At 51.8% G+C, this 9,680-nt stretch overlaps 2 pseudogenes; one reads left to right on the plus strand and one right to left on the minus strand.

The window, feature by feature from the left end:
- Positions 1-4,712: 4,712 nt before the first annotated feature.
- On the minus strand, positions 4,713-7,374 carry LOC119339335 (annotated as a pseudogene).
- A 444-nt stretch (positions 7,375-7,818) lies between these two features.
- LOC119339336 lies at positions 7,819-9,451 on the plus strand (annotated as a pseudogene).
- The last annotated feature ends 229 nt before the right edge of the window (positions 9,452-9,680 follow it).

Genomic DNA, 9,680 nt, shown 5'->3' on the forward strand with positions numbered 1-9,680 from the left:
ACTCCTTCAAGGACCCAAAACTGGGATAAAGAGTGCTCAGGTTTATCCCGAACACCCCCGTACTCACTGCGTGGGGGCGGAATCCGACGGTGGCCAACTCTCAGGATTAATATATAAAACAGCCACACAAGAGGAAAAACTTTCAAATGACAGGCAATAAATAATAGAAATGACCTTGTTCAAACATTACAACGGACAAACATGACTGTATTCATGGAAATATTATGTCCTTGATGCATTGCTCCGATGCAAGGCGGGCTCCTTTCAAGACACCTTCATAATACATTTCGGGCATGCGGTGCTCCTTCGCCTCCGGCGGTCCCTCGGTCATTAGCTTTTCCGCATCAATCTTCCCCCAATGCACTTTTGCACGGGCGGAGGCCATTCGCGCACCCTCTATACAGACCGACCGCTTGATGACTTCGAGTCGAGGGCAGGCACTCACAAGCCACTTCACGAGCCTGAAGTAACTGCTTGGAATCGGCTCGGCGGGCCACAGCCGGATAATAACGTCCTTCATGGCTAGTTCGGCCGCCTTATGCAGTTCGGTCAGCTGCTTCAGCTGATCGGAGAAAGGCATCGGATAATTCGGCGCCAGATACTGCATCCATAAGAGCTTATCCGCAATATTCCTTTCTTCGGCTCGGTAGAATTGGGCAGCATCAGATATGCTGCACGGCAGCTTCACAAACACCCCTAGATAAATCAGAATTCAAATTATCAAACTTGATTTCCTCCTTTCAAAATACCCGCTTTGTATATAAAAAGCCTTACCAGCCGCAATCTTCCTCCCTTCCTAGATTTCCTTCAGGGCACCTTGGGCTTCCCTCCGGGCACCACTTGCGGCTTGGCGAGCCTGGGAGAGTTCGTATTCTTTCCCTGATAAACTCCGCTCCAAGGTCTCGCATTTCATCATGGCCTCTTGAAGCTCTCGCTCAGCCTCAATAACTCTTGCTTTGTGCTTCTCACGGAGAGCCTGCTTTGTGGCTGCCCTTTTCTCGGCTTCGGCCACAGCCCTTTTAAGAGCCTCAATTTCGGACGTTGCCCCTAGAGCACATCATAAAAATATTTTTATCATGCACATTTCAAAAATTTGTACCCAATAAACATGGTTTCCGCATACCTTGGTTGTCCTCCAGCTGTTTCTTCACTTGGCCAAGTTCTCCTTCGGCCCGCTCTAGACTATGCTTTAGTCCAGATACTTCTGCAGCATGAGAGGCGGCAGTCGCTACAGACGCCTGCTTATTAAAACAAGTTAGATGTCATCAAGTGAGTCTCCTGCGAACATAAAATTGATCCTCTGTCTAGTTCTTCTTTTTCACCGAACAGTGTATCAGGGGCTACTATCTATACTATGACACTCTTCCATACCTCGAAGCCTCTTATAAGGCTGACACGGGATTTATTCAGTCAGCTCTCAGCATACTGAATCTTCTCAATCACCGCACCCATAAGGGCACGGTGTTCATCAGCGATGGAGGCGCCCTTCAGCACCGCCAATAAAGCATCCGACACCTTTGGTTGGACAGAGGTCACCGGTGGAATAGGCACGCCCCCTCCAGCCAATGGAGGCCGCCTGCCCGATTCCGGAGCCTTATTGGCCTTCGGGATAGTGTCCGACTGGGGGCTGGATTAAGATGACCCCCGCCGTCGACATCCACGGGAGTCTTCTCTCCCGTGTGTCCGGACCCCGAAGTTTGGCCTTCTGGCGTCGCCTTTGCGATCTTCCCCCCTCCTTCGTTGTCTGGGTCCTTCCGGGACGAAACCTCGGTGTCATTCGCATGACTGGGGGTGGGGGCCTTTGGGGGTGTCCCGCTCTCCATAGCATCCGAACCCAGCGAATCCTCCGACTAGGATCGTTCGGCGCGGGACCTCGCAGAACTGTAAAAAGTATGGCTCGGATTAAAATATTATGCCACGACGAGTCTGGACGCATAAGCATGTTCGGATTCTATACTCACGAGTTCACCAGGGGCTGGGCCCTGGGATCCCACTCCGGGCTACTATCGGCGGCGGCAGTGGACTCCTCTGGAAGGGGAGTTTTTTCCCTCTTGGGCGACTCAGTCTCCAAGGATGTGGACGCCGTCCTTTTCATTCTTCCCCCACGAGGGATTCGTCTTCCTCCTCCTCGTCCTCTTTGGAGGAAGGATGGGCATTGGAGTCTTCGGATTTTGTGTCCGAGGCCCCACGGCGACGGAGGCCGCCCCTGGTCTTCTTGACCTCTTCTTTGGTCTTCTTCTTTGGCGTCTAGTAAGGCGCTGGGACGGGCATCTTCGTCATAAGTGGGCCGGCTGGTTCTTCTAGTAGCGGAGCCGGACAGTAGATCCTTCCTGCCTTCTTTGTCCAGCCCTAGGAAAGTTGTGGGAAATACATTAGGCAATTTACTAAGGATATGCCAATACAACATATGAATTGTCAATGTACGATTACTTACCGAACTTGCAGGGCGGGACAGTTGGTACCTGCGGTCCTCGGCGGAGTCCGGCAATGATTTGCCGGACTTGAAAAGCACCTTCCAGATGCCCTCGTGTGAGGATTCGAAGAGCTCTAGCAGGGTCTGGTGCTTGGGCGGGTCAAACTCCCATAAATTGCAAGCCCGGTGTTGACAAGGTAGAATCTGGCGGATCAATATCACCTAGACTACATTTACGAGCTTGATGCTCTTATCTTCCATATCTTCAACACGCGTCTGGAGCCTTGATAGTTCGCCAGACGAAGCCCGGTCCAGGCCCTTCTTGGGCCAGGACGTGAGGCGCAGAGGGGCTCCGGATCTGAATTCCGGAGCAGCGGCCCAATCCTTGCCGCGTGGCTCAGTGATGTAAAACCACTATTGCTGCCACTCCTTGACGGAATCATTGAAAGTACATGTTGGTCATGTAACATTGGGCATCCTGCTCACCATGGCTCCTCCGCACTCGGCATGCTCGCCGCTCACTACCTTGGGCTTCACGTTAAACACCTTCAGCCATAAACCCAAGTGTGGCAGGATGCGGAGAAAGGCCTCACACACGACGATGAATCTCGAGATGTTGAGGAAGGAATTTGGGGATAAATCGTGAAAATCAATCCCGTAATAATACATGATGCCACGAACGAATGAGTGAAGGGGAAACCCTAGCCCGCGGACAAAATGAGGGAGGAATACCACCCTCTCATGGGGCTCCGGAGTGGGGATGATCTGTCCTGTCATCGAAGGCGGTGGCCAATTCTCTTGGCCAAATGCCCGGCCCCCCGAAGCCTTTTGATATCCTTCTCCCGGACGGTAGAGGCCATCCACTTGCCTCTTGCTCCGGATCTGGACATTTTCGGGAAGCCTTTGTGGGCGGAGAAGACCAATGCTTGGGCGTTAGGGCTCGAGCGAAAAGGAATGAATGAGCAGAGGAAGGACAGGGCGTGGGTGAAAAAGGGAGTTCTTATCCCCTTATAAAGGCAGCAGGGATCTTGCGCCTCCCCACTTGCCCGGTAAATTCGCTTATTCTCCAAACGCCACGATTGATGGCACGATTGGGTTACCTACACCCGTATTGATGAGAATCCCGTAATAAGGGGACACGATCTCTGCTTCGACAAGACGTGTCGACAAAACTGCCTCGCAATATGTGTGGCGGAAGGTTGTGAGAAACGATTCAAATAATGACCGGGCCGTGGCGTGATGTCACGCTACGAAAAGTTGTCAGCAGATTAGATTTGTGGAATGTCATTCTCTCTACGGTGGTATGTGGAATTTGTTTTCCAGAGCCATACACGATTCTTGTGTTCAAAATCTTCTATGGAGTATTCGGAGGAGGAACCCGCCTTGCAATGCCAAAGACAATCTACGCGCCGGACTCATCTTCATTGAAGCCTGGTTCAGGGGCTACTGAGGGAGTCCTGGATTAGGGGGTATCCGGACAGTCGGACTATATACTTTGTCCGAACTGTTGGACTATGAACATACAAGACTGAAGGCTTCGTCCCGTGTCCGGATGGGACTCTCCTTTGCGTGGAAGGTAAGCTCGGCGATTCGGATATGATCTCCTTCTCTGTAACCGACTCTGTGTAACCCTAACCCCTTTCGGTGTCTATATAAACCGGAGGGTTTAGTCCGTAGGACAAGAACAATCAGAATCATAGGCTAGCTTATAGGGTTTAGCCTCTATGATCTCATGGTAGATCAACTCTTGTAATACTCATATCATCAAGATCAATCAAGCAGGAAGTAGGGTATTACCTCCATCGAGAGGGCCCGAACATGGGTAAACATCGTGTCCCCAGCCTCCTGTTACCATTAGCCTTAGACGCACAGTTCTGGACCCCCTGCCTGAGATCCGCCGGTTTTGACACCGACAATGACCTCGAAGGACTCGGTGGCGCGGAGTGATGATCGAACAAGATGATGTCGTACGTGGTCGTCACTTTTGCAAGACCCTCTTTTGCGTTTGTCCTACAAAACTTTAAGCTTTTATTTGCGCGTGAACTATGTTCTATTGTTTGAATTTGAACTTATTTGTCGGAACCGATGTCAAATTCGATAATTGGGCGTCTGCGATTTGCGGGTCGACGCGGCGATTCCCGAGCAGACTCCGTGTAGCCGACCCGTAAAAAAGCATATCTGAATCTTTTTTATGGGTCCGTTTTGTGGGCTCTGAGTCTGACCTCGCCCGCGCCGGCCTGCAATATGCTTTTCCGTGAACTGCAAAAGACTTATGCGGGTTGGGATTTAGGGGATTCTGCTAGAGATGCTCTAAGATGGCCCTAGCAAGAAAGGCCACCTCTCCCTTTCTCATCCACCAACCAACCAACCAACCACCCTTCTCAGTTTCACTCTCCACATGCCTAACCTCGGTAACCTGCATATGATTACAATTAAGATACCACTAGTGGTACTAGCTAGTGGTAATATACAACATACTCCATAGAAGATTTTGAACACAAGAAAGATCGAACTTTACTATGTACTCCCTCCTTTCCGGTTTATAAGGCTCATATCAAAAAGTTTGTTTTTTTGTTTTATAACTCTCAATTGTACTACTTACCATCACATGTTCAGATTTCAAGGTGTATTAAATCACTGAATGCAAGGATGAAGAAAACACCCACCAATGCATGAGAAAGTTCTTGGTCATTAAGTGGTCATGCATTCATGTGGTGTAATTAATGCATCGGTTTACACGAATTTTTGAGAAAAACGAGAGTATTAATTATGTACTTTCGCAAACTACGGAATTAATTCCATCATTCATCATCTATCTTGGTTGAAGAGATTTTTAAATTAAGTCTTATAAACAGGAAGAGTAGCGATCCATGCATGAACCGCATGGACACGGTACATGCGTTGCGTTGATCGGGCGAACGGAGACCTGTGGGGTGCCCCCTTACTCCTGTTGTGGAGCGACATGACAATCAGCTAGGGGAAGAAACCCCCTGACTTCTTCCTCGGTACAGGGACGTCGACGCCGTCTGCCGCGTCGAAGCCCCGCGCATTCCGGCTGCCTCCGTAGTGGTGCAGCGGGTCCTCGATGATTGAGTTCGGGTTGACCTAGCCGCCGGTAGCGTCTACGTCGTCCAGGACGTCCGACGGTCCACCGCCGACGCGGAGGTTCTCGAACCTCGGGAAGCAGGCGACGTCGGGCACGCCGGACATGTATAGGATGTTGGACAAGTCGCCACCCTGCATCATGACATGATCCACCTGCATGCATGGACCAATATGTATCACTACTCAGCAGGGAAGATAGATTAGATTGTTCTTACCAACCTATACATTTGCAAGCGAGGCGCCATGCATACATGCAGCGTGCGCGTCGGGATTCAGGAATGGATTGAGTGTTAGTGGGGAGCGTACCTTGTAGGAGAGGCAGCAGAAGTGGAAGGGCTCCTGGGGGATCCTGTCGCAGGTCAAGCAGACGTTGCTCGAGCCCTTGAAGCCTGGACTGGGGCCTGAGCTTTGGAAAGATCACCTTTGCGTTGTTGATGGTGTAGGGCTGCATGCACATAGAAGATCCCAAGAAATATTAGGCCAATTTTTTATTTATTTTTTGCAGGGTATTGGGTCACAACTTTAGACTAGCTGCTCAGGCGTTGATGATGTTCTCTACTAGTAAAACGAAGAACGCTAGGTGCATTTTTGGCAAGGGCTTGTCATTCACCTGAACAAAGGAGCAGTCGATGAGCTTCTCAAGACCGTCCAGGCGCACCACGTCGTTGTACACGTACCTCCGCACCTGTACACATTTAAAACCTCTCGTTACACTTTTTGTTACCACATAAAATATGCAAGAGCACCCCTAAAACTGTACTGTTCCTAGCAAATAGCATGAGCAAAGAACGTAGTGGAGAATCTTCTAAAAGCTGAGTGGTAAAAAGAAAGTGTCGATCGGGTGTGTGAGTGTGAAATTACTGCTCATATGATGAGGTAATAATGGCCCTCCATTACTTCACTCTGCATGGTAAAGGCAGGCAGGCTGGTGAGTGGTGAGCGAGTGAGAGCATGCTTGGATACGTTTTAGTCCCATGACTAAAAGTAGTGGGACTAAAACTTGCTAGTCTCACCCATGCTTGGATCCAAATACTAAAGAGACTAAAATCTAGTTATTGAGCATTTATTATCCTTCAAACCCTCCAATCCAGAACTAAGGAGAGGAATTAAATGAGGAGAGAGAGAGCTAATACATATTTTAGTAGGTTTCCCATGACTAAAAGATTTTAGCCTCAAGACTAGTCCTAGCCTCTCTTTAGTCAGGGATGCTTGGAACTTTAGCCTCTAAAAGAGACTATTTTTAGTCAGACTAAAAATAGTCCCTTGTATCCAAGCACCCTCTGAGTCACCAGGAGTAATAATTTCGGGCGTTTGACCGGCGGCTCGTCGTCATCCCCATCGTGGGAGACCAAGGGCGTACGTACGTGTGTTCCATCGTGCAGCATGCAATGGCCAAAGCATTTTGCAAGCACCCGATACCGATGGCAAGGAAAGGTACGTAGTAGAAGGCAAAATCTACCCACGTCCGGGGCGTGGTAAATCGCGAATCGCCGGCCACCGGTCCAAGGGGCCAAGCCATGCATGCACCACGGCGCCCGGCGTCGTCGTCACTGTGGCATCCCTGAACGTGTGCACAGCGTCGTCGTCGAGGGCGGAACCATGCGCTTGGACGGTAGCACGCGGGCAGGATTACTTGTGTGCGTATGTACGCGCACAAGGTGGCAAAGGGGCGCAACAGTGTCGAGGGCCTTGTTTGGCAACAGGGAAGGCCCTTTTACCATGCACACATATGGTAAAACTGTCTCCTCCGTGCTCGCTGCTCTTGTGCCCCTGCTGCACGCAGTGACTGCTGCGACGCTTAACAAGATGATGTCTGCCTGCAAAGCACCACCACCACCACCACGCCGGCCATCCATTTATTCACCAGCAGCTGGGCTGGGCAGCAGGGTGGATCAGCGGGTGGAAAGGGTGCTTTGCTTTGCTATGCATGGCAAAACAATCCGGATAACCCACCCCATTTGTAGGGCGATTTGCATGAAATCGGCGGCTGGGAAGGAGGAGCGACGGAAGTGACAAGACCACAACAGTGGAACCACTGTTAGAGCATCTACATCGGGGCATCCCAAACCCTCCTCAATCGTCCGGACTGGCCACTCGGTCACTGATCGGTTACAAAATTTTAACCCAGCCGGACGCCTCAAACGCCCGAACTAACCGGCGCCCCTTATATCCAGCTTAAATGTGAGAGAAATGAAGTCCAGACCGTGCCGCGGACCGATACAGGTCAGTCTTAGATGGTTTTCACAGTTCGGACAACACGGTTCGGACGATAGCGGGAGTTTTTAGGATCGGTATTGGAGATGCCGTAAGAATGCGCTATTGTAGCAATGTTACATGCAGTGCATTGATTGCTTCATCTTGAGAAGGAACCGGCTGCTGTGGTAAAATGCAGGTGTTTTTTTCTGATTTCTCGATGCATGTAATGTTCTTGGTGTCATTTTTTGATGTAATTTCTTTTGTTGTTCCGACGCCCCAGGTTTTACCTGTCGCTGATAATGTGTGGTGCGCATCGTCAGATAGATTGTAGCGCATTTGGATCCTTCCAGTTAAACTAGAAAGAAAACCTGGACAATTTAGCTGGATATGTGAATCTATGTATTATTCAGAAATCTGAGCAAATTGAGGTCAAGTGCCATGCTATATGAAGCTGAGATCTTCCAAAGTGTTGCAGTGAATAGAGAGAACGGTTTTTCTAATTCACATTTATATGGTTTTTAAGAATGTCACATCTAAGCTCCCACAAATAAGGTAGCAACAAGAAACAAAAAAAAATAGAAAAAAATAAACCACAAACATAATGAACATCAAGTAAGATATGATAAATTATGTCACGTGTCCTAGATTGACCCGTGAGACAAAACCTGCCCGGTAGTTTGCCCGTTGAGTCTCGTTCGTCGTGCCCTGCATCATGGCGACGATAAAATTTGCCGGTCCCCGTCCCCCTGCCCTGACCTCCCGATTTTTCGCATGGGCGCCTCGGGGCGAAACCATGATTGATTCACAAGCACATGCTCAGAGACACCGCGAGTGGAGTACATCACCACCTAGCTGCAAACGACTCCTCCATGTTGGTTCCACTAATATTCACACACTTAGAGCAACTCCAATGGGGCGACTCAAACGGACACGGATTTTGTCCGTTTTTTGTCTGTTTGGGTCGCCCGTCCATCTGTCCGCATCCGCTTTTTGGTTTGGGTCGGCCGGTGCGCCCAACGGAAGCCAGATGCATTTTGTGCATGTATGCGTTGGCATTAAGTCAAACACCTGGTGGGCGAGCTCCCGCGCCACCTCGCTCTGCGCTCGCGAGCTCACCTCCGCCGCTTCCCCCCGCGAGGTCCCAGCCCCAGCTCGTGGTGTCCGTCGCGCGCGCCCCACCCCCGCCTCGCTACTCGTCGACGCCCGTGCTCGCAGCTCCCGCCCTGCCTCGCCGGTCGCGCGCTCGCAGCTCCCGCTCGCGCGCCTGGCGCCCGCCCAGCCTTGCTTGAGTCGCGCGCTCGCAGCTCTTGCCCTGCCTTGCTCCGCGCCCTCGTCGGGGATGCAGCAGCTCCGGGCTGGCCAGCGGTGGCCGGTCGGCGGCGGCGGTCGCGCCGGGGTGCTTCTCGGTGTACGTGGGGCCGGAGCGGGAGAGGTTCGTGGTGCGCGCCGACCGCGCCAACCACCCGCCGAGCAGGAGTACGGCTAAGCGGCGCAGGGGCCCCTCGCGCTGCCCTGCGTCGTCCTCGCCTCAACGTGCTCTAGCACATGGACCACGATGTCCAGGACGACGACGATGGTGAGGCCACCGTGGCCCCGTCGATGCGCATATGCGGCCTGCAGCGCACCGGTAGCAGGAACATCAAGGTCCGACCGGCGGGGTACCGGGTGCTCAGCCCGGCCAAGTACACGCCGGCGTCCTTGTTCTTCTCACAGACGGTGGCTGGCGGTAGGAGGTGAGCTCTAGGCGCGCAGCTAGCTAGCAGGAGCGGCTTGCATGACGCGGTCGGGCACGTGCGCCGGAGGAGCACGAGCCCATCACAGCGGAGCACCGACACCGGAGGAGGACGAGCGGGGTGGGTGGATGGGTGGGTGGCAAGTGGGGCAGGCAGCGCATGCAGCTGGACAGAGGCGGACGGCGAGGGCGCAGATAGCGTTCGCTTTGTGTCCGCTTTTGACCCAAATTTTC

This window comes from Triticum dicoccoides, chromosome 7B, assembly GCF_002162155.2.
Source record: "Triticum dicoccoides isolate Atlit2015 ecotype Zavitan chromosome 7B, WEW_v2.0, whole genome shotgun sequence".
In the NCBI taxonomy this organism is placed as follows: domain Eukaryota; kingdom Viridiplantae; phylum Streptophyta; class Magnoliopsida; order Poales; family Poaceae; genus Triticum; species Triticum dicoccoides.